Below are 24,774 nucleotides of genomic sequence, written 5' to 3' on the forward strand. Positions count from 1 at the left end.
GCTGCTTTTTCCAGTCTCTCTGAACCTTAAACAACCATGCTCTGGAATGTTTTTTCTCTATTGTTTTTTTTTGGTTGTTTGTTTGTTTTGTTTTGTTTTCTTCTTAATGATTTCAAGTTCTTGATAACAGTTAGCGACAAGTCTGAAGTTAAAGATTTCTTATTTACAGAATATGCATGAGAAGAATTTCACAGTATGCATAAATATGTAGCCAATGTGGAAGGGTAATTTGCCCAGTGTGTTTTCATAGGCTGCAGATATCTATGGATTATGGATTTCTTGAGTTAGTGTCTGCATTTGTGGATCCTTTCTGGATTTTTCTTCAACATGTAATTTTTTCGGCCACCAATTCTGTTTTCCACAAAAAGCTAAAGCATCAGCAACAGGCTAAGTTCCCCCCAGCATCTCTGCTCCCCACTTCTCCTGGGCTGTTCCTGCTGGGGAGCACTCAGAGGGTTGATGTACTTTCTGCAAGAGGGCAAGAGAAAAAGCCACTGGACTGTGTTCAGACCAGCCTTGTGCTCGAGCTGAACCTGCTCTGCTTGGATGGAGAGGCTCTGAGCATCCAGGCTGGGTTAGACCTGGGGTCTGCTTCCTAAAACTGTCACAAGATCTGGGCAGTGGTTTCCCATGTCTAAGACAGCCTGAGCATTGCACTAATAGACTGGAGCACAGTTGCTTGCATGACAGCCAACACAGGGAACTAACTTCCTATCAGTCTGATTTATTTAATAAGAGTTTAGATTAGATACTCAGTCAAACATCATCAGATGGACCCACAGCACTTCCTTTGGTCAATGGTGTCTGACAGATTTGAATCAGCTGCAGACAGGTCAATAATCTGCCCCATTAGTGCCTACTCAGCCTCCTCACAGAGACCTGGGCCTTCTGAACATAACAGGTCTTGTTACAAATAACTAGAAAAGAGTATTTGGACAGCAGGGAATTCAGTCAAGACAAGCAAGTGACAGATTTGCAGGGGAGCATGTCCATCACTGAAACATCCTCAGTTCAGAACTGAAGTCACAGACCCACTGCGATTTGAGCACTGTCTTGCTTGCACTTGGAGCCTGGCAGGTGTAAAGAGGCTCTGACCTGGAAAATATGTAAGCCGCGGTTAGTGCAGCACAGGACCTGGCGAATGAACCCACCTGGGGCTGTCAGAGTGGATATGCATGTGTCTGGCTGGCAGGACGCATGGGTAGCACACATGCGCTCACATCTGCCTGCCAAAGCCCAGGTAGACACACTTTGAGTAAAGCCCATCTGGAGGGAAAAACATGTTGGCCTTTTATTTAAAGGTTGTTGAACTGAGCTCTGGGTCCACTGTGTTAGCTGCTAATATTATTTCCCCAGTCTACAGCTTTAGGAAAGACCTTTACTGGAAAATTTACTGCGTACACTCTTTAATTCCTTGTAAACCAAAAGCAAACAGTTTAATCCCTGCTGGCATTACTTGTGCTTTGTTTGTCAGAGGGAAACAGAGAGGTGTAATTAACTGTCATGTTCTGCTTGGACAACTGGCTCATAGAGAAAATAAATAAATATGGGAGAAAGTGAAACTTAAGGCCTGATGGTGTTCCCCCCCATAAATATCCCAGACTGCAACTTTTGTTTCTGATATGAATGATGGCTCGTACTTAACAAGGGCCTCCCAGCTCTCTCTCAAAAGAGATTCTTCATTACTGCCACTAATGCTCTCTTTCCTTCTGCTTAAGTAACTTCTCTTTGATCCATATAAATGACATTTGAATCTGCTTTAAAATCACTACAATTAAATAGGGAAAATAAATCAGACCCCTCCTATAAGTTTGTTAGAGTTTTTTTGTTGTTTTTGTTTGTTTGTTTGTTTGTTTTTTCTTTCCCTCAAATATCAAAAGTTGAAGAGATTCTTTACTGTGAGGATGACAAGGAACTAGAATAGGTTACCCAAAGAAGTTTTTGATATCTGATCACTGGAAGAGTTCAAGGACAGGTTGGATGGGGCTTTGAGCAACCTGGTCTGGTGGGAGGTATTCCCCCCCATGGCAAGAGGGGTGGAACTGGGTGGGTGTTCAGGTTTCTTCCAACCCAAACCATTCTGTGATTCTATGATTACGAAATCCTGTTTTCAATATAACAGATTGCAATGTCTTCAGATATCTAAGACTTCCAGGCTTAAAATAACAGAGCATTGCACTGTTACATGCTCCCCTGACTTTAACACCCAACAATCTGATTTTTATTCAAATTATCAGAAAGGGATGTTCCAGTAGAGAAAAGCTGGATGATTGCCTTTACATCTTTAAATCTGGAGGCTGTTACAACTTATGTTGCAGCCAGCCTGGACCACTTCTGGAAGAGGTGGCAAAGTTCCCAGTTTACTGCACAGAAGAGTTCTTTCCTCTGTACCAGATAACTATACATAAATGCAATAAGCTTTTACTGTATTTATGTAAAAAATAGGAATGACTTATCATTTTTCAGGATTAGATTAGCATTCAGGTTAATTATCAATGGTACAAATGAATACTAATAAACTGTCATGAATTTGGGTGTCTGTCAGACCAGAGAAAAGAAAAGGTGTAGAAACAAGAAAGAAACTTTTTCATATTTGTGAGCTTAATTCAGTGCATTATGAACAGCACAGCAGGTTTCCTCTTGAGCAAGGTATGACTCACCTTTCTTACCCACACCTACTGCCTCTCCCCTGCCTGACATTAAATAAAGATCTGCAGAAGTGCCAAGTTACTCAAAGAAATTCAATTTATCATATAGAAGAAGGTGAGAGAAAAGAAGTATCAATCTCTTTAAGCTTTTGTGTTTCTTCCTCCAGCCATTCCCCCCTTTTTTCTGGCTCTTAAATTGGACAGGTTTGCATTCTTAGATTTAAACCCTGGGAACATTCAAAGAAGATAAAATGGATTTGGTGTTCACATGTGATTGGCATTCGTGATACTGCTTTGAAAACTGCAATGAAAGACTGAAAAAATCAGAACATCTAATTCTGTTTTGGCACCTTGGTTTCTTTTTTTACTATCTTTTTCTCATGCTCCACTGAAAGACTTCATTCTCCTGAATTCTGGATTGTCTTTCACCATCTCATACTAATGTTCTTTCTATTCTGGGTTCCAGACAATGATTTGTAAATTTTTGGTTGGCTTCATGTACATCAGTCTGCATTATATAACTATTTATGACTGCTAACTACTATGCCATTCAACTTGTACTGTTATTATCCTCACTATTAAACATGGACACCTTAATTTTAGATGCCAATTTCCAAGCTTTGGAAGCTTGACATATCTGTATTCTTTTTAGACAGACGTCCTCTCGTCTTGATAGCAGAGGAAAGGTCTGTTGCTAGTCTGCCATGTAGACCAGACGTAAATAAGAGGTAGTTCCCACTAGAGACAAGTGAAGACCTGAGTCTGCTCTCCAAGGCCACCAACAGAGTACTGTGAATACTGAACATTCAATGGATAATAGGTAGAAGGAGATGCTAAGAAGAACAGAACACATTAGAAAAACTAAGAGCACCTGGAGAAACTCTAAAGTCAGACTGAATGAGAAAGGTAGTAAGGTCTACAGAACATCTCAGAAAGGGCATATTTGAATATATTTACTTCACTGAACCTCCAAGGAAAAGGAAATCCTGTCTAATTTGTGTGTGTGTAAAGCTGTGATATCAAAACTGAAGCTAGATGGTAATGCACTTGGGTGGGATGTGCACTTACTTCCCTGTTCCATTATCCAAGTCACTAGTTAATGAGGCTGATTATCACAGTCTATCCTCTTGCCTTCCCTGAAAAGAAGGGTATTTTAAATATGTTGAATAAAAAGAACTGTCAAAATTTCCTCTCCTCACACTTTCTCTGCTTCTCTGGTGAAGATATACACACACCCTTCTTTTGCCATAGAGATCTCTAAAAAGTCTCCCATTTTAAAGGTATAGCTATTTCCTTTGGAAGAATACACACATGAAATAAATTACAACAAAAATATAATTTCAAGAGTCATCAGAATCTTCAAAAGACATCTCAGTTACTTCTTTAGAGAAGAGAGCAAAGGGAATAGTGTGAAGAAAATAGGTGAATTAAAATGAGGAAATCAAAGAGAAACTGGCCTAGGGGAGTCCCTGTGGTATTTCTTTACCTGTTTGTTATTACTTCTTTAAAAGTGTATTTGAGTTATTTCTGCCTACAGTAACTCTCCACCAATTTTTCATTAGGATGCATGAAACCATCTGATTAGGCACAAAGAATATGTTTCATTTCATTATATTATTTAGCACATTTGGAAGAGATTTATCACAATTAATCTCAAGAGGATCAAAATGAATTAGATACTTTCGGTGTAAATCAGTTTTGCAGTTGATGAGCTAAACAGTTTGTCTTGCTAATTAGAAAGGCAAGTTTGCTACAACATGAATTCCTCTTTTTAAAACCTGTGTTTAAAACTCTATTCCTCCTCAGAACTGAAAACTGAAGCATACGCTTATTGTTAAGCACCCAATTCCTAAAGCATGTGCTTCAGCACTGCTTGGAAGGATGATGGATTTAGGTACTTCAAAGTGCCTTCTCGATGTCTCATTTTCTAATTTTACAGTGGCCATCATTCTGTCCTCCACCCACATATAGTTTGTTATGGCCTCAAGGTTTGTCTTTTTGCCTATAAAGTTTTTTTTAGTCTGACTTTTTGCAGTTTCTACAGACAGTTTGACAAACATTGCCTGCAACAGTAGCTCTAGATTGTGTGGCCACAGCCTGTCTCCTTCCACTCCCCACACCCCAAGACATCAGTTGCAGCCCAGTGAGGTTCCCTGACTGCATCCACCTTGACAGTGCTGCTGGCACTTGGAGCCCAGTTTGGCTATTGGGTGATTGAAAGAAGTGAAAACAAACACAGAAGACCCACTGATGTCTGGCTTGAATTTGTATCCATCTTTCATACTGATGGCTGATCTTAATGTACAGTTTAGTTCATATACAGGAAAGAAGTACCTACAGTCACTGTTTGTGCTTGCGCCTCATTTTAAATGAAGTTTAACATAGTGTGAACTGCACACTTCAGCTGTGACAGATCCTCACCTCGTGTTTAGATGTAGAAGTCCATGATATTACATGATGTTTACAGTGACAGGGGATTTAGCCCAAATCCTCCTCAAGATTTAGCACTGGCAACTTTTTTGCCTGGTGCTGGGTAGTTTAGGGATCCTCTCCAGACTGAAGGCAATTTTCATTAATTTTATATTATCTTGTAATGGGATAAAATACTGTGAACAATATAAGTGAATTTTTCCCCAGCTTCAATTTCATCCCCCAAAGGATATTTACCACAGAAAATAATGTGACATACAGCTGGCCTGATCAAAAAAAAAATATCAGTTTTTGTTATTAAGGTTACAAACAAAATTGTTCATTTCCTGTCTATTACCCACTTTCCAGGGAATTTCCTTCACTTATCCCTTGCCAAATGAAAAAAAAATAAAATTAAAAAAAAACAACAACACATCTTTATTTGTCCTTCTCCTCCTCTTCTCATCCACCTGCCGCTGACTGGAACTGAAACTGCAAGGTAGGCCAGAATCATGGTTTAACAGATTGACCAGTGCCCAAACTTCACCTGGAACAAAAACATTTACTAGCAACTAGATTGAAGTAATTGTGCTTATAATTCCTTTGAACAATTCCTTATACCTTACCAAAATGCAGGATCCCTATTTTAATTAAAAATTACTTAAACAATGTCTAAATTGGCCAGATAAACTGAATCCCTAATGTGAAATGTTCTTTGTGGTTAATGAACCTTTCCTTTGACAGTAAAAGTTTGGTACAAAATCACTGGTGTTCATAATGTGGTCCAATAATAACACTGTTCATTATTATTGTGATTATTTCTTGCTGTAGTGCAGCTTAAGGGGAAAGATGATTCATTAATAAATTCCCATTATTTTTTCTAATTCTGGTAATTATTGCCTTTCAATTTTGTACCAGCATGATGCTTAGATTCAAAGGTTAAGCAACCAGCCCTAAATATCAGATGGTCCTATTGCACACCTCAGGATACTGTATCCATGGAAATTTAAGAACGACACAGAATGGTTCTATCAGTCTCTGAGGCTTCTTGCACGAACTGTGTACTGAGTTTATGATAAATTACATCAAAGCTTATGCTAGATCTTTGTATTGTTCACTCCTGGGAGAATTAGTAGCACAAAAGGCTTGAAAATAATATGGAGAAATGAGAGCAGAGGGACACGTTTGTGTGGGGATATGCGGTGTTTGTTATTGATAAAAACTGAAAGGCGCTGGACTAACTATAAATATGACTTTAGCCATGCACAGGTATGCATATGAACACTAAAATATATGATTCAAATAAATCTTTAAATCACTTGTAGAGTAACTTAACTTCAATGTGAGGCCAGACTTCCTTATATTCAATATATGCAGTAAGAGCCAGAATTGCTGGAAACTCTGTTCTGTAGAAATCTCTTTTTCTGCAGTTCTGATCAAGTTAATTTTTTTTATTTTTATTTTTTAATATGTAATGTGTTTTAAATAAATTCTTACATAAAGGACTACCTTGCTGAGTCTCTATAATACAATTTATCCTGTGGTGACAGGACAGTAGCGTGGGGTTATGGACATTATTTTCCAGAGGATGAATCTTCTGCAGAAAAGATGAAGAACAGGTGAAAATGGCCAAACTGGTTCAGACTAAGGGTTCCTCTTGCCTAATATTCTGTCCTCAACAGTAGCCAAAAGTGAACATTTAGAATCACAACATGCTAGCCCTCCTTTGATGCTGCCACTCACATTTTTTAGTTTCCAAAATTATATGTATATCTCCTTCTGAAATACTTTTGCCCCCAGAGTAACAACCCCCCTTCAACTAGGTATCTCCCTGCTAATACAAAATTTGGAATGCCCTGGTAAGAAGCTACGTCTGAACTGTCCAGTAAAAGCATTCATTTGCACAGCACTGCCACACACAAAACATACAAAATTGTTATTATTTAGTTCAGTAACTGGCAGGACTAACTTCCTAATCTCAGAGATGATATGTTGAAAATATTCTTGGGGAAACAGAGAAATGCCACCTATGGCAGGAAACCTACTGATGGTGGGTTACATGACATATTATAACGTAAAACTGAGAAAAAGTAAAGGGTGGCTGTGTGAGTTCAGCTGTGAAATCACTAAGTAGCTAGGTGCAGGTAACAGCTCCAGCTATCTTTTTCATATATACGACTAGCTATCACAACATGCTTTATATAAACCAAGATATTGGCAAAAGATATCTCAAAAAGTAATTAGCTTTTATTTCAGAAATAATATAGAACACCAGACTAGCCTATACTGCAGTGCTGAGCACCTTCTCCTTCTTGACATCAGTAGAGTGGAGGAAGAATAATGCTGGCAGGCAACCATCACAAGGACTAGGTCTGCAGCGATTTGTATAAACGTAAGGCAAGATAAACCGTGACTTTGAACTTAACATGTTAACCCGATAGGTATAGCTCAATATATATGTGAACTATGAGCTTTAGGCTTAACAATTAAACCCTTAAAATAAATTCTTACAAGGTATATAAACAGTAATAAAATATGACAGACAGAAAATTTTCCGTGGATAGAAAACAGAGAAAAAAAATCTTGGTCTGACATCATTAATGTAATGATTCAAAGTTTTGGAGCAACTTGATGGGAAAATCAAAATTGGCTTGTCATGACTCTTTTAGAAGACTGGCTCTAAGCCTGAAAAATTTTACTCATGCCAGTAGAGTATCCCAGGCTACATCTGTGCAGGACTGCACAGGACACATGCTCTCATTCAGACCTCTCCCCGACTGAAAATGTTGCTCAGGTGTTGGCTCTGCATACAGGACCCCGATCTTGACCTGGGCTCTAGACCTACAGAGAGCATGCACCCAGCTGTGTAGTGCTACTCAGCCAACAGTATTACTTTCCAGAATGAAAACTCTTCTGCAGTGCCATTCTGCCATATTAATTAACATCAGTGCCTAAACTCTTGAATTTTTCCCCAGTGCAGAATAGATTGCATCGTTGCTGCCTCTGGAGCTCAATAAGAAGGGGCAACTTGATACTGGGCGATGTCAGATCATAGGAAAACGACAGAGGAATACTGAGTTATCTGGATAGAGAATAGAGATTGAAAGGGAGTTTTTTTTTTTGTTTGTTTGTTTTTTTTTCCCCCAGAAAATATCAGAAGCAAACATTAAAGTGGATGCATTACAGATGCTGCCCCCTCAGCTTCCCACTTCTACACTGGGGGCTACAACACCATCAGAGCTGGACAATCTCTTCTGAAGTCACCCTAACAGTGACTTGTGAGGACTGTACTAATTACCTCTCTACAGAAGAAAAACCCAAGCAGTAAGAGATTAACTACATAATGCAACATAAGAAATCTAGGGCAGCACCAGAAACTAAGCCTAGGACTCTTAATATTCAGATTAATGCCTTAACCAATAAGACTGTTTTCCTCATAGACCTCTTAACTACACCATAGTCCAAACAGTACATTTTGGATTTGTCATTTCTTTAAGTAAAATACCATACAATGCTTTTCTAACATTCCAGGCAGGGCCTTGATCTTCATTCCTTTTTGTCTGAAGTACCACAAAAGAACTTCTGTCTTCTCATCAACTTTTAAAATATCTGCCCCAGCAATAGCCTGCATAGTAAGTAGAATCCTTCTCCCAGCAGGCATAACAATGCAAAATCTTTCCACCATTTTGCATGTCCATTCTCACTGTAACCAAGAGGAAGAACTGAAACAAGACAGGCCTTATGAATGCTCCATGTTATTATGACATACCGGGGGAAACTGCCAATGGTGGCAGCAGTCTGTCTTCACACCTTTCCTTCCCATTGTGGGAGCAGGCACACCTGCTCAGACACCTTTTTTGTCTTCTTTGAAGGGTTTATTATAAGGACAAGGTCCAACTGGATCCACATCATCTGTCTGGCAGAGTCGGGACTCTGTTACAGTTTCCCTGCAACAAATTAACTTGCTTTCAGTGTACCAAGACATAACACAAATGTAAAGCTAGCGTATTAAACCTTAACTCAAATTCCAGTTTAATCCACAACTCTTCTTGCCTTATTGAGACTTCAGGATTCAATTATTTTCTTTATTTTCTTCAAAGCAAGAGTATCATCATTGCTATTATCAGTGCAAAGCCCATTCAATGATCCTTTCCAGCCCCATTTAAGTCAGTAGAAAACTCACTATTAATTTTGTTTGGAATTCACTTAAACCCAGAGAAGATAGATGAATTATTCTCTATCTCTGTTTTTTTAATTTTTTAGTGCTATTGTATGTTCAAGGCAGAGGCATATGCTCATATTTTCTGATCATATATTAATTGCCTACAAAACCCAGATCTTATTGGTGGACCTTAATGCAGACATAACAATTCACAAATAAGTCTAAAAAAAAAGCCTGTGTGTTCATCTTTGTTTGATGGTAAATGTTTATGCCAGTGGCATTGTAAATACAATTTCACTGGGTAACTGAGAAACACATAGCATGCTTTAGAAAGAATAACTTATGACTTGCTATTTGACTAGTAGTGCTAGGGCACAGTTTGGATAATTATGTCTAACAATTTTCTACAATTCAATACACTGTTTTTCTGCAATAGAGACTCTTATCTCACACGTGCCTGGAGGGAAAAGTTTTGGGGGGAGAACACTTGGGAGAAAGGCTTCTAGAAGCATGTTTTTGCAAGAAATGACATTTTGTCTTCTTTCCATGCATAACTGTGAAGTTTGGATAAAATCTACAGTACTGTTGGCGTTATTAGGAGTTTTAACAAAATAAAAGATGATTTTCTTCTGCCAAATACTGCTTTTTGCAAGGAATGGATTTTTATTCACATTGACATCAGAATACAACAGAAAAATCTGATTGAACTTTAGAGATGAAAAGCAGAAGCATATGTATCCCTGGGGTCAAACAAGGAAAACAACATGTAAAGTTTCAGATGGGAGTAAAATGTGTAGGATATTCTAGTTATATCAATGACAAGAATGCAATAGGAGAAGCTGCAAATCTTCCTGGACAGTGTTGGCATTAAATATACTGTAGAAGAGCTATAATGTCTCCTATCTCTTCTTTAAAGGTGAATTTTGGAGACTGCCCACTGCCCTCTGCCAACATGATGGGATGTGCTGCTAAAATACCTCCATTTCTTACTGCCCTTAGGACATATCAACGAACATGAATTAACTTCTTTGTTTGGCACATAAGAACTAGGAAGGCCATTGCACAGTAGAAGATGCTCCATAAATACCATGAGTCTGACATGATGACAAGACATCAATGATTCTTTTTGACATCACTCTGTGAGATGCAAAAGTATTTTTAAACAGTGACACATACTTAGAAGAGTGCACACACACAAAGAATGATCACAGAGAACAAAAAAGCAAGGCAATAGGAATCAGAGATGAACTGTAGCCATGAAACTGGATTTCACCTGCGAAAATGATGCCACCATTTTCAACCTGTATCTTGATTTATTTTATTTTATTTTATTTTATTTTATTTTATTTTATTTTATTTTATTTTATTTTATTTTATTTTATTTTATTTTATTTTATTTTATTTTATTTTATTTTATTTTATTTTATTTATTTTATTTTATTTATTTTATTTTATTTTATTTTATTTTATCTTATTTTATTTTATTTTATTTTATTATTTTATTTTATTTTAATTTTATTTTATTTTATTTTATTTTATTTTATTTTATTTTATTTTATTTTATTTTATTTTTTTCCTCTGCTGAAATGACATCATTTTATGATACCTCTTCATTTCTGCTCAGAGAGGAGTTCTGTGTGGCATAGGGCCTGGTTGGGGTCTCTCTCTGATGTGATGTGTTTATTTAATTGGGATAAACAGTTCCTATACAATGATGTTTATCAGGAGAGCTTAGTTAAGTAAGGATCTTTCTACTCATTTTTGGGGTAGGAAAACCTTCCAAAGAAAGAATGAATTGAATAAGGTAAGCTCAGTAGCACAATAATCCTAGTTTTTTATAGTCCATTTAACTGAGCCATACTATAGAAATTTTTAGGCAGAAAACTCAACAATTTTTTCTCCTCCCCTAGGGAATTTGAAGCAGCAAAGGTTGAAATTGATATAAGGAGCAATAAGTACTTTAGAGAAGAAATTCATCATATAGCAGATGAGGAAAAACAGTTTTCCCATCTGTAACATCTTTGATGATCCTATCATCTTTGTATTTGCATCATTTGTGTGATATGGACAGCATTTTCCTCTTCTGACAATTATTTATTTTTGACTTTGATGAGCTGTACCTTGGTTAATGAGTTTCCATTTTGTGCAATAATTGGAAAACCTTTGTTGCATCATAGACAGGCTGTCTGTAATCCACAGCCATCTGGAGATTCAGGAAGTCTGTCTCAAGTCCACTCTGAGAAACACGACAGAGAGCATGTATGCAAATACGGACAAAGTTACAGGAAACAGATTTTTTCAGTATGTGCAGCCACCTTTCCCCAGAACACTTGCTAGGCAGTGGTGTACACTGCTTTCACAGACAGTTTTTAGGCAGCCAAGAAACCACCTTGGTAGAATGAAGGGTAGGGCAGAAGGTAGACAAAATGAAAGGGAATATCTTGCAGTGGGAGAACAGAAATACTCCGTAAGTCTGAAAAAAATCACAGACTGTTACTGCCAATACAGGCTGGAGGACTGGTAGCAGGATGAATGGAGTTCTGAGCTTTTTTCACGTTTGCATCTCTGGTCCCAATCTAAGCTGGTCCTGCAACTAATACCAGTATATGAAGTATAGTAATAGTATATGAAATAGGTTGCTTTTACCTGTTTTCCAGTGAGCAGATATCCTTCATAATTGGTCTTGCTATTATATCATCATAATCTAAAGATAAGGAATAAAAGGACAGAAAACCAGATGTCCTCAACATTGCCTCATAATTTGTGCTTTTCCTGCTGGGCTGTTTGGGCAGTCAATAGCACTGTGCAGTGCTGAGCAGCTGTTGTAATAACTCATGGTGGAGCAGCAACAGCAGAAACTGCGGATGTGAGTTAAAGTAGTGTTTTAGGTCAGGCAAAAGCCTCCTGCTGTCATGAATTTCACCACTAGCTTGAGGAAGCCTGTCTCTTGCAAAGCTTCTATGCAGTCTACATGGATGCAGAAGCTGGTGCTGTACAACAGGTGTAATAAGCGATAATATTCCAGTCACGTTCCAGGACTCAAGTACCAGAAGCTTGTTCAACCTTCTGCATGTTGCAGAAGAAACAAAATGTCTAAACTACCCAGAAGAGATCAGCTGAGCTTTTCTCTGTCTGAAAAATTCACTGATCTCTGGCTATTACTGGTCTCTCCAATTTAGAAATGAGTAATATATTTCATACCATCTTCAGGATACAACTGATTGCATTAAATAACATGATGCTTCTAAAGACTAAAGGATCGACCTTCTTGCACACTGGTCCATTCAAATGCTGAAGAAAGGGTTTCAAATGTTGAGAAAAATGAAGGAATTTTCCCTTTCAGGGAAGAAAAATAAGGACACAATCTCCAAGTGTGAAATGTGAAACAGAATAAAATTGAAAAGCAATAGAGGAAAGCAATCATCCTATGCAATTCTTTCATTTTAAGCATCAGTGAGCAGTGGAAGCTGATGAGAACATTCAGCTTGCATTTACCAAAAAGTATCATTCTAAGTGTGAGAGAGATGTGCCAGTTACTATGTGGGCCTCACTTGAGAGGGGCTTTTGCATAAGGAGGACCACAAAGACTGATAAAAGAAAGCATGGCCTTTGGCACCACAGAATTTGATTATAAGGAAGATGAATGTCTCCTGTCAAAAGGACAAAGCCAAACTAATGAAACATGGATTTGATTGACAGCACGTTGACTGACAAGTATATTGCCCATGTCATTCTATAGGGTGCTCTGCAGTGATGTGTTGAAGTGTGTAGCAAAGACATAACAGGTCCAAACGTTTATGAACTTGAGGATGCAAAACTGATTTTTAATAGGACAATACCATCTAAACTAGAAAAGTCATAAGAAATGCTCTATTCAATGATGAAAAATATGACTCAAGTTTTAATAGAGAGGAGGAAAAACTTCAAAGTAATAGATTTTCTTCTTTTTTTTCCATCTGAGCAGATTTGCAATCTAGTCCCGAACAGGGGGGTTCAGTGGAGATGTAACAGATGCATTCACTCACCCGTTCAGCCTCAGACTTTGCTACTCCCAGCAATGCTCTTTTTTTTTTTTTTTCCTTTTTTTTTTTCTTTTGGATACTCACTTTTCTTCATCTCAAAAATAATCTGAAAAGCCCTAATTTACAAAGTGATTTTAGGAAAATGTAGTTCTGCGTTTCTGCAACCAAAATAGGAAAATTTCCTAAAAAGACAACTAAGAATTTATTTATTTTTTTAATTTTATTTTTTGGTGATCATTAATTCAAAGACATCGAAGATTGCTGGTCCACAGAAAGCATCCTGAAAGCTGAAAAAGGGAATCATGAAGAACTTGTCAGAGTTACTGTTGGTCTATGTGTAAACTCTCAATTATATTAGAAGTCAGAGTTAATTCCAGGCCCATGTAAATAGGCACAGAAAAAGCAAAGCCAAGATGAAATCAATGCCATAGAAAGGACTAGAACAGGTAGGAGGAAAAGGTTTTTTTTCATGATAATTTCAATGCTTTATCTTATTTATTTATTTATTTTGCTGTTCTCTGTCCATTTTTCAGTGTATCTCCCAAAGGGTACGTGGCTGAAAACTGTGTTTTCATTTGGAAGTGGGCATATTTAAATTCATGTGATTTTAGTTTTCCTCCCTTGTAAAGCTCCACCACGACTGGTTTCTCTCTATAAAACTTTTTGGCTTTAAAAGGATATTTCAGCACAAATATATTTTGTTGAGACAAGTGCTCTGCACCCTGCTGCATCGTGTTTCACTCGACCACACGAGCGCAGCATTCAGGGCAAATGCCTTGGGTCTGCACTAGCCCAAGGGAAGGAGAGCAGTTCCTTTGCTAATACCCAGACTCCTTCACTGTGAAAAAGGGCATGCGTGTGATGAAGTAGAACAGTTGTCATTAGAGCTCTGTGTTTAGGTGAAAGCAGCCAAGGTCTGTGCCAAAGGCAAGTTACTTTCTCTTGCAAGCTGTTATGTGTGTAACTGTTAGGTGAATTATTTTTAATCACACACTACAGTCTCTAGTCCCAGAAGAGGGAATTTTCATCAAAAGCATTGATCCATTCTTCCATAAAAATGGAGCTTCAAAACCAGGTGACTGTGCTTTCCAGCACATCATGAAACACAGGAGATATTATTCCAGCAGGCACCTGAGTGTATCACACTTTACAGGATAATTCTGAACCTGTTGAATAGTGTCAATTTTGGTAATTTTCCTCTCCTAAAACTAGTGTTCTATAAGTATTTCAAAATCATTCTCTCATTACAATGTACTGTCATTTCCTATTTATGGTTTAATATTTGCATTAGATTATCCCAGATATAAGGGTGATACTATACTGACTGTTATTCAGAGAGTTCCAAGGTTTAGGATTATAAAGTTCAAAAAGAATGAAAGACATAGAAAATGGTCTGGAGAGTGGGAAAATGAAGAAAAAAATATTTATTATTATTACTTACTATGTCTAAACAGGCTCATCCTTTGTTTATAAACAGAATCTCTACTGTGCAAACTAGAACAAGTAAAAATAAAGGATTTATTTTTTTCTGATTAGGTTGCCCTTTCTCTGTGACTTTTTGACCAAGTCATATAAGACTGTAGGGCTGCAGTGCATCCTGTGTAGGATAATTCTTACTTCACTGAGATAACAAGAAGATTAACTATTGAGAACACGCTTGGCCAAAGAGGGTTTTTGCCCGTTCAGGAATGGAATGGACAAGTGTATTAAATAGAAAAATGCCAGATGAGGCTCATACTTGGATTTGGTTCACTGCTACAGTCTTCTGTTAAGTCTAATAACTGAGACAAAGTTAAGTGATTAAGCCAAGAAAATACATTCTCTCTCAATGGGTACTACATAAGAATGAATTGTCAAATGTCATTCTGAAAGCCTAAGACATATGCTTATAGGCACTTTCTTGGCTAAGATACTAAAGCCAAAACCACACTGGTGACTCGAGGTGGCCCTGAAATATGCAAACTAGATGTCTATATTTTCACTACAATGGACTGGAACAACAAACTAATTTAGATGTGAACTGCTCTCCTAGTCCAGCCAGAACATTGATCTGGTATTTTATTTATTTTATTTTATTTTATTTTATTTTATTTTATTTTATTTTATTTTATTTTATTTTATCCTTTTATTTTATTTTATTTTATTTTATCCTTTTATTTTATTTTAATTTTATTTTATCCTTACCTTATCCTTATCCTTGTCATATTTTGTAAGATTTTTTTTTTCTCTTTTCAGAATATCTTCTTGTATCAGTGTCCCACACACTAACAGTAGCTGAGTGAAGACATGGACAAGATGCCCATCAGTAACAACTAACATGCGGTGTTTAAGTAAACAGACTGGGCATTTGATGTCTTGTTCTATATTTCTCTTCTAGCTATCACTGATTATAAATAGCTCTCGAAAAAGAAGAAGAAAAACTGCTATGAGATAGCAGGCTAATTCAGTCTCTACCTATAAAGATAACTGTCTATTTCATATAGCCTACATGTGCTTCTCATTTTGAAGTATGTTTCAGAAGTAAATGAAATTGAAAAATTAGAGTAGTCTATTTAGGGAAAAGTAAAGTTGGCAAGATACAAATAAAAAGTCATCCCTCTGCTTCCCTCCTTCACCCTCTGCCACTAATGAAGGTAGAGTCAACATAGCAAGAAATTGGATTTCTGACCCTGCTTCCTTTGTAACCAGTGACAAAATTACCATTAATTTCTATAGAAGTAGGTTCAGATTTTTAATTTGCAGTGTCTTTTTCACAGTGGAGTGTATATATTGTCTCAGTAGCACACCTCTGTGCTGCCAATATCCATTATGATGCATTGCACTGTAATTCAACAAAATGGGTTGGGCTCATTTAAGCTTTGTTAACAGTTTACAGACTGGCTGCTTGTCAGATGCTAAATTTTAAGCCTTTCCCTCTTTTCTCCTTCTACTCTCTTAAAATACTTGATGTTCTCTGTGCATTCATGGTAAAAGAAACAAGATCTTTAAGCGTATCCTGTATATTGATTAAGTCTTCAAATAATCAGAGGGAATATTATTTGCTTTTCTAACGCAAATAGGAATTTCTTTGAGAGACTGCATCTTATGAATATAGCAGAAAATCCTAATTAATTTTGTACCTACATATACTGAGGTATCTAAATAATTTTACCATCTGGAAAGCAGGACACAAACAATGGTGAACTGACCTAAAGTAATACACAGAATTATGGGAAAGAGTAAACAGGGTCCATCTTCTTTATCTCAAATCCATTTTTGAAGGTAAGAAATATGTTCTAATACAGATTGAATTTCAGTTAAGGCACTTGTCTGTGATCTAATTCTTACTCCTTATCTCATGTTTCTTTACTGGAAGTAAAGGGCCAGTTAGGCCCAGGTACAGAATAGCTCCTTTGGGTGTTCAACTTTTCTTGGCCCCAGCAATTTGATCCACAGAGTTTCCTGGATTCCCTGACACAAAGGGCAGGTGCTATGAGATAAGCTGCTGGGAGTTAGCCAAGGGAACTTGCTCAGCTCCTGCTCCTCCCTGTACAATTTAAGATCTTGAATCAAAGCTGTTCTTGGGGTGCTGACATCTACATTGGATTCATAGTACACTCCAGGTAAGAAAAACTCAAGTCTTGGGAAAAAAGGGAAAGGCCTCTAGATTTTTTTCTGTGGGTGCCTGTGTTAAGAACATTTATAACTGGGAAAGAGTGCACATGCTTTTGGCTCTGCTCTGGAGGATTTTTTTTTACATATATATATTTTTTTTATAATATTAGTCAGTGGATAATGAAAAACAAAATCAACAGAAAATCCAGAGCACAAGAAGTTAAATGCATATTTCCCACTCCGAGCTGAAATCAGCCAATGTTCAAAACCTGATTCATCTAGGATTAAGAGACGGACTTTGAGCCCTGTCTTTTATACCAAAGGAGGTTTGTAAAGGATGGGGGTGCCAAAAGTCAGAGATATGATGGGATTTATGAAGAACGGGAACAGAAGTACAGCACAGTAAGCAGAGGTGGTGTACATGATTATGTGTATCAGGTTCAACTCCAAACATTTCACATTATTTCACTTCACCTAAAGTTGCCAGAGGAACTGCTAATGCACAGTGCTTCCCAAACAAGTTTTCTGACCCCTCCAGCAGTTGCTTGGGCTAACATCTTGGAAAACATATCTCACTTTATTTTGACAGGGAACATTTTCCCTCAGTCATAAATGTCTCAATAATCCTTTGTGAGTGGCTGAAGTTATTGAAACCTCCTGCACTGCAGTAATATATTCCTTCCTCTAACTGAGAAGACTTGTTTTCTGAAGGTTTATTGAAAAATGAAAGTCTCATATAAAATATATTTCAGATCATTTAACTTTTCTATCTCCTTTTATAATCCAATGATTATATTCATTTTAGTAATCTCCTTGTGAGCCTAAGTACTGCGAGGCTTAGATTAAAATACAGTGCATATGAATCTGGGTTCATAAAAGAAATGAAGTCTCTTCTTGCTTATAAGGTTGCAGTCACTTGAATCAGCCAATGCAGCTGAGAAGTGGAATGAAAGTAAACTGCCTGCTAACTGATTTTTATTCTTCTGTGTCTACACAAATCAAGTTCAGATGGTTCAACTACTATCTAAATTAGGGCTGATAAAGCTGACACATCTCTGCAGGGAATCCTTTCTTGAGATATTAAACTTGAAGTCCATATCAGTATTTTTGTAGCACTATCAGCTGGTGTGATCAGTGACAAAGATTAGCAGTGAGCTGATGTCCATTGCAATATTTCCTTGCTCTGTTACAGCAGAGATGGGTGCAGTACTGTAGCACAGATGTGACTGATTGTAAATGTGTAGCCTTTGTCTTGCAGCATAAAACTGCAACACTCAAGTAAGGTACTTATCCTGTGATGACAATGGCCTCCACTGAAGCCAGTCCAACTGTAGTCTGACATACAGTGAAAAATTATTTTCTTGTATACTTGTCTTTCACCACAGATCAGAGAACCAAATGGCAGTTCTGCTTTCATAAACTTGGGTAAAACTTGAAGAGCTCAGATCAAGGTCTTTAGAATGCCATGGGACCTTACGTAAATTGATTCATGGTTGGATCAACTCAATCTCTAGACAAATCTGATAGGATTTTCCTTACTAGGTTTTTTGTTTGTTTTTCTCCTGCATATCCCTGATCTATATCTTAAATAGTGTTAGTGATCTTCTGAGCTACTTTCTTTGGAGATGAAATAAAGATTTCATTAAAATTATAAAATCAAGATGTTATTTTAGCCAAAAAAAAAATAATTAAAACACTTTTACTTGAAAAAGTATGAGACCTTAAACAAGCAGAACATTACTTTTATAGCCTAATAAATGCTTTCTTACACTTTTTCAAAACTTAAGGAAGAAATTATGACTAAGTATGAAAAACATCCATGCTGTTTCTAAATATTTTGTTAACAATGAAACAAAAGCTATAAAAAAATTGCCTAACATAGTTTGTGGAAATTTTTATTTGAGGTGGGAAAAATATGAGAATGCCAATCAGTATTTTTTTCACCAGGGAATAGTACAGGATGAAATAGTGTTTTGCAATAATTATTAATTCCTATGTCAAAACAAACAAACAAAAAACAAAGAAACAAAAAAAAAAACCCCAAGCAAACAAACAAACAAAAAAACCACACCACTTTATGGCTGCTACTATAAAAGCATAAGAATTACCGTGAAATACAGGAATCATTAGAAGCCAGTAAGACTGAAGGACAATAGACAGTCTATACACTGTTTTGAAAGCCTCTGTGTGCTCTTGCTTGCTGGGAGTAGCACAGTATGAAGGGAAGGAAAGGAAAACTTCACATGCTGTCCTCACCTCAGCTGTACAGCAAGCACACAAGGAAGAGGCGAGATGTTTAAAGCCCCTCTTAGTTTTCCGTAAGGGATACAAGGGATTTTGACTCCAAGAAGATGTAAACCAGGCTGGTTACAAATGAAAATGAGAGGTGCTTTGTATCTAAATCTCTGTAACTTAATATGAAAATTATCAAACCTAAATTCTAAGAAAGAGTATATTCCTGTGAAACTGAATATGATTGATGGCTTCTTGCAATTTTAAATAAGCCCCCTTAATCCTTTTTTCCAATTCCTAAAATGCTTTTTGTTTTAACACAGCTATTCTTGACAGCTGGCTTGAAAAGAAAAGAAAAGAAAAGAAAAGAAAAGAAAAGAAAAGAAAAGAAAAGAAAAGAAAAGAAAAGAAAAGAAAAGAAAAGAAAAGAAAAGAAAAGAAAAGAAAAGAAAAGAAAAGAAAAGAAAAGAAAAGAAAAGAAAAGAAAAGAAAAGAAAAGAAAAGAAAAGAAAAGAAAAGAAAAGAAAAGAAAAGAAAAGAAAAGAAAAGAAAAGAAAAGAAAAGAAAAGAAAAGAAAAGAAAAAGGAAAAACCTAGCCATCAGAAATATGGAGTGTGGAGTGATGAGCCATAGTACTCTGGTGTCAAAGTCCCACCCACAAGATTCTGCCTCGAGAAAAAGACGTGGAGGCAACCTTTCAGCTCAGCTCATTGGAAGAGATCAAAAAGACAAGTACAACTCCCTCCAGAAGCATACCCTTTAATGTTGTATTTTCAAAAATACCTTAAATATTCAGGTAAAAAATTGATTTAGATGAAGACAATACTACCCTTATCCTCTCAGCAACCTTAATTTCTATATCTCTAGTGCAGGCAGATCAAAAACCCTGGCATGTAAGAGAGAGGTGTTTGAATATGGAGTCAAAGCAGCTTTTCTATTTGGTTGTAAAGTCTTGATATAAACTAGATATTCAAGAACAAATACATCATCTTGAGAATGTTCCAAATCCACACTCAAAACAAAAACTGAGTATTGCAGTTCTGAACCACTTTGTGTTTCTAGAACTGAAAGGCATGATGAACACCTCAGTGGCTTAGTGAATTAAATTAATTCAGTGGCCAAACCATACGGATACAGTGAATGTTACTGTAATCTGTGTACATTAGTTTACATATGTGGTAAAACAAAGGACGGAAGAGATTCAAAATTTGTAATTTCTGTCCTTCAGACTTGAGTGGGATCACTATCTGAGATGATATAAAATTGTAAATGAAGAATATTACATACTTTCAAGTATGCCTTAAGTTAAAAAAAAAAAAGGAAAACTATAAAAAAAAAAGTGTTGTAATTTTTCTCTTGCCTTTTTTCTCCTTTAAGAGATCCTGGAGTGTGGCAGAATTTAATAATGCCTCTTAGAAGTATCCTTACAACTAAAGACAATAGCAAGATGCTGAGGATGTGATTTACAAAGACACAGAGTAAAGAAAAGCAGTAAACTCTGTGCATCTGCTCTGTAGTTTGATGGTTAAATAGAGCAAAAGGTTTACAGAGATGTGTATAAGGACAGAAATTTAAAAGGCACATAAAAGACTACTTATTTGAATCTGCAATGGAAAGCATTAGGCAGTTTTAATTTTGACAGCACATTTGTTTAATAATACGATAGTGGAAAATACACGGTACTTCTCACCTTCATAATGCAGTTAATTCTTCTATAGAAAGAGGAAGAAGGAACTTTTGTTCAAGTTCCTTCTCTGGCTATACCTTGGTAACATGGCTTGTATGGACCCTCTGCTTTGGAGTAAGACTGAACACCATTCACTGCTTCTGTATAATAGTAGGAAATACTTTCCTTAGCAAAAGAGTGAAGGCATTGATTCAGATTTGTGCTGGTGTTGGACATGAAGCACTAGTGCTAAGCAGAGATATATTCTCCCTGGTCCAAAACTGTTTCTCAAAGACCAGTTTCTTCATGTCCCTTTGAGTATGTGTTTGTGGTTGTTATAACTTTTAATCTTATGGATACAACTATTAATAACTATAACATATTTAAACAGATAAGGTCATATGGCACTAAGGAAAATGGTCAAAGCTGTTATGGAGAAACACACGTAGAACTTCACAGCATTAAATGAAGAGAAACATTGCTTGGATCACCACAAATCACAATATAACCTAATCAATGAAGTTCATGGAATGCATGACCTGCAGTACCTCTTGCTGTGAGATTTACCTGCCACTGTCATATTTCCATGATAATTCACAACCAGGAACCAAACTACTCAGAACTGAGTTTCTGCTTGTCTTTCTGTGGATAAAACTTCCCAAACTTTGTTTCCTTTAGCTCATACCTGAAATATTCATTAGTGTGTAATGTAGACTTGTGGGACTTCTAACAAAATGCACGATAGATTTGGATTCAGGATGGTATAATTACAGTTTTCCATTATACATGGTGAGCAGACCAATTTCAGGATTAGGTTTTCCTGCTCTATTATACAATTTGAAAGAAAATGTCAGACACATCACGCTAAAATAGGATACTTTCTACACAAGCACAGACAGTGCACTAATGAGCTGACTCTTCTGTCAGACTTGGAACATGCAAGAATTGACCAGAAAGCTCGTCAAGGAAGCTTCTGAAATACATAATTTGACTAGTAAATAAGATAGGAAATGTAGGTCAATTGGTGCTTACCACTCTCCAAAAACAGTGAATTTTCATTGAAAAAGATTGACTAAATGGCATTAAAAAAAAAAGTTGTGCTAAAATTTAAAATTTGTAAATTAGTAAAACATTGCAGAAAATCAGGTAAGCTGGAGCAATACAATGAAGCATTCTCAACTGATGAAAGAGAAATTTCAGATAGCTTTGGAAACAAGAATAGAGGTGGAATCAAGAGTCAGAAATGACTCAAAAGAGGTGAGTAACCACACCTCCCTCTCCCCTTGAGAAAATCTGATGTATAATGCTCAGTCTCTGATTGCCCACTATTTATCCTCCCGTGCCTTTTTCCTGACTAGAGGATATACTTATAGGGTGGGTGACTGTCTCACAATAGCACTGCTTAATGACAAAGCCTGGACTCCATTCTTAATTTTAGCATACTGATGACGGTCAAACTTAGAGTTGCTAAAGGGACTAGGACAGTCTACACGAAATGCCTACTGCACCTCCTAAACTAGATCTGGTCTTCAGTCCAGGTGTAAAAAAAAGATTGTGGGGGAAGGGGCTTTTTCATGTCTGTTGTCCTTGGAGCTTATACCATCGAGGAAACAGTGGCCTTTTGTCCAGAAAGCTCAAAATTAACAATCTCTGCAGTGCTGGCAACATCCTCAATTTCTGGCATTTGCCTTGCATCCCTGCTGGGCTCTGTGTGGCACGTTAATGCTCCTGAGTCAATATATATTAATTCAAGTTCAAACTATGTCAGTAAAAGGCCATAACAGAGTCTGCAATCCTGGTATTTGAGTAAGGGAAGTCATTTAGTAGTTCCAAATATGTTGATTTGAGGTAGTCTGGAGTTCCACCGTATCTCACTCCACTTTATAGTGTAGCTAAATACTCAGATATCCATGAAATAGGTCCCCAAAAAGTTTACTATTACATTGCAGAGATGATGAGAGATTCCTCTTTCTTCAGTGCTAAACTTGGGAATGAAACGCCAGTGGTGACACATGTAGACACACGAAACTTCTGCAACACTAGACAGAGGCTTATCACCTAGTTACCATTTACTGGCTAAAATGCAAGTTTAAGTTGCATTAAGTTGCATAAAAAAAAGCACATGAAATAATCATAAACTATTGGCCTTGACACGATGAAGCCTATGATTAGGTTAACCTCACCCTTTGACTGAATGAACTTCACTGATGAATTAAGATTAGGACAACCTCAAAACAAAGCCTGTTTACTCCTCATCTTCCAATTAAGTCACAAAAACACCTGACTTCTGGGGCTGGCTCACACCATAACTTCAAACAGCCTGTTCTGAAGGTATTTATCCCTTTCCATGTTGTCCAAGTCACAGCATAACTGTAATAATGTTAACTCATTTTTCAGCAAAAAAAGCATTTAGTAAAAAAACTAGTGTGTCAAATAAATGGGTTCACCAATGTGAAGTTAGGCCAGGACAAATGAAACATATGCAGATCTTGATTTCACTATAATTAATATAACTCCTGTTATTATAGCAGAACTTCTACACTTTACTCAGAGGCAAGTCACAAATTCAGGATGGCAAATAGGATGTGGCTGAACGACTTGGTCTTCATTTTACTTGGGTTGGGAGAAAAAATAAAAGAAACCATACACATTGCAATTTATGGAGCAATAAATGGACTGAATAGCAGAATAAACATCAGTAGAGAACATAAAGATGCCATGAAACATTTCCACCAAAATGGTTGAAGTCTCGCTTCCCTTACAAATCCACCAAGAGACATTTTTATTTCTCTCTATTTTTGTAAAACTAAGAGTAGTCTGAACAAAGGGAAAAAAGATCATTAAGAGATTAAAAACAAAAGAAGTTTTAACTTCACACATTACATGTCTTTCAGTGATGCTATTAGGGAAATTAATGAAACCCATTTTCTTTACTCTGGGGCTCTGGAAAAGTCATTAGATAGGAATGAATATATAACACTACATCAATCTAATTTCAAGAGAGGGAATCGGCAAACCAATGAGCAGATGCAGCTTCAAAAAATTCACCTTAATGGCAGTAATGTAAGTTTCATGAGTTACAGTAGAAAGCAAATTAAAAACAACACAAAGAGACAATGATTCAATGGAGCACAAACACAACAATTAAGTGCCTTTGTCTATTCAGCATCATCTTGACAATTAACAATGCCATTTTACTAATCTCAGGATTTGGCTTGTCCCGTTTATCTGGATGATGCACTTCCAGCACACTCTTCCTCAAACAGAGACTGAAATCGTGTTCCTTTGAATAGCAGTGCATTTGGTGACTTTGAAATTTCACTGAGGATACAACTCTGCAGAATATTCACTACAGGGAGGGAAAAAAAGGATTTTCTTGTAGAGTTTTAAAATGTAACTACTTTAAAATTGTACCTACTTCAGAACATTTATTTGAAACCTTATTATATACCCAATTCCTCCCTATAAGTTAGGCATTTTTGTTCTTTTAATTACTTTTTATTGCTAGTGCTTGCATCTTAACAGTCTGAAAACAAGTTAAAATAAAACTGATGTTAATACAAAAACAAACAAACAAACAAAAAACAACCAAGCAAAACAAAAACAAATATTACAGGTCTCTGTGGAACCAACAAAATAGGGGAAGCTGAAGAGAGATGATTGCAACATTAAGAACTAAACCTCCTGCTTCCTTCTGTAGTTTCACAGATAAAGATCCATGTTCATTTTTAGACATTTTGCACACCTCCTGTCTATACTGACAGTTGACAGAAGCTCAGATTTTTCCTAGAGATTTTGTCCCTGGAGCAATACTGCACGACGTAGAAAATACTCCAGAATTCCCACGTACACACCAATGGGACCTAGTACTCACTGGCTACAATAGGAATTTGACAGTGTCTTTTGCAGGCAGCTGCAAGCATATATTGGGCTGCTAAACAAACCCATAAACAGTGTGGGTAATACTATTTCTGCTTCATGCTCAGAATAAGAATACTGTTCAGAGCCTTCTGGCTTAGCCTTTGGAGCTGGTTCTTGACC

This window comes from Anser brachyrhynchus, assembly GCF_964034855.1.
Source record: "Anser brachyrhynchus genome assembly, chromosome: 7".
Taxonomy (NCBI): domain Eukaryota; kingdom Metazoa; phylum Chordata; class Aves; order Anseriformes; family Anatidae; genus Anser; species Anser brachyrhynchus.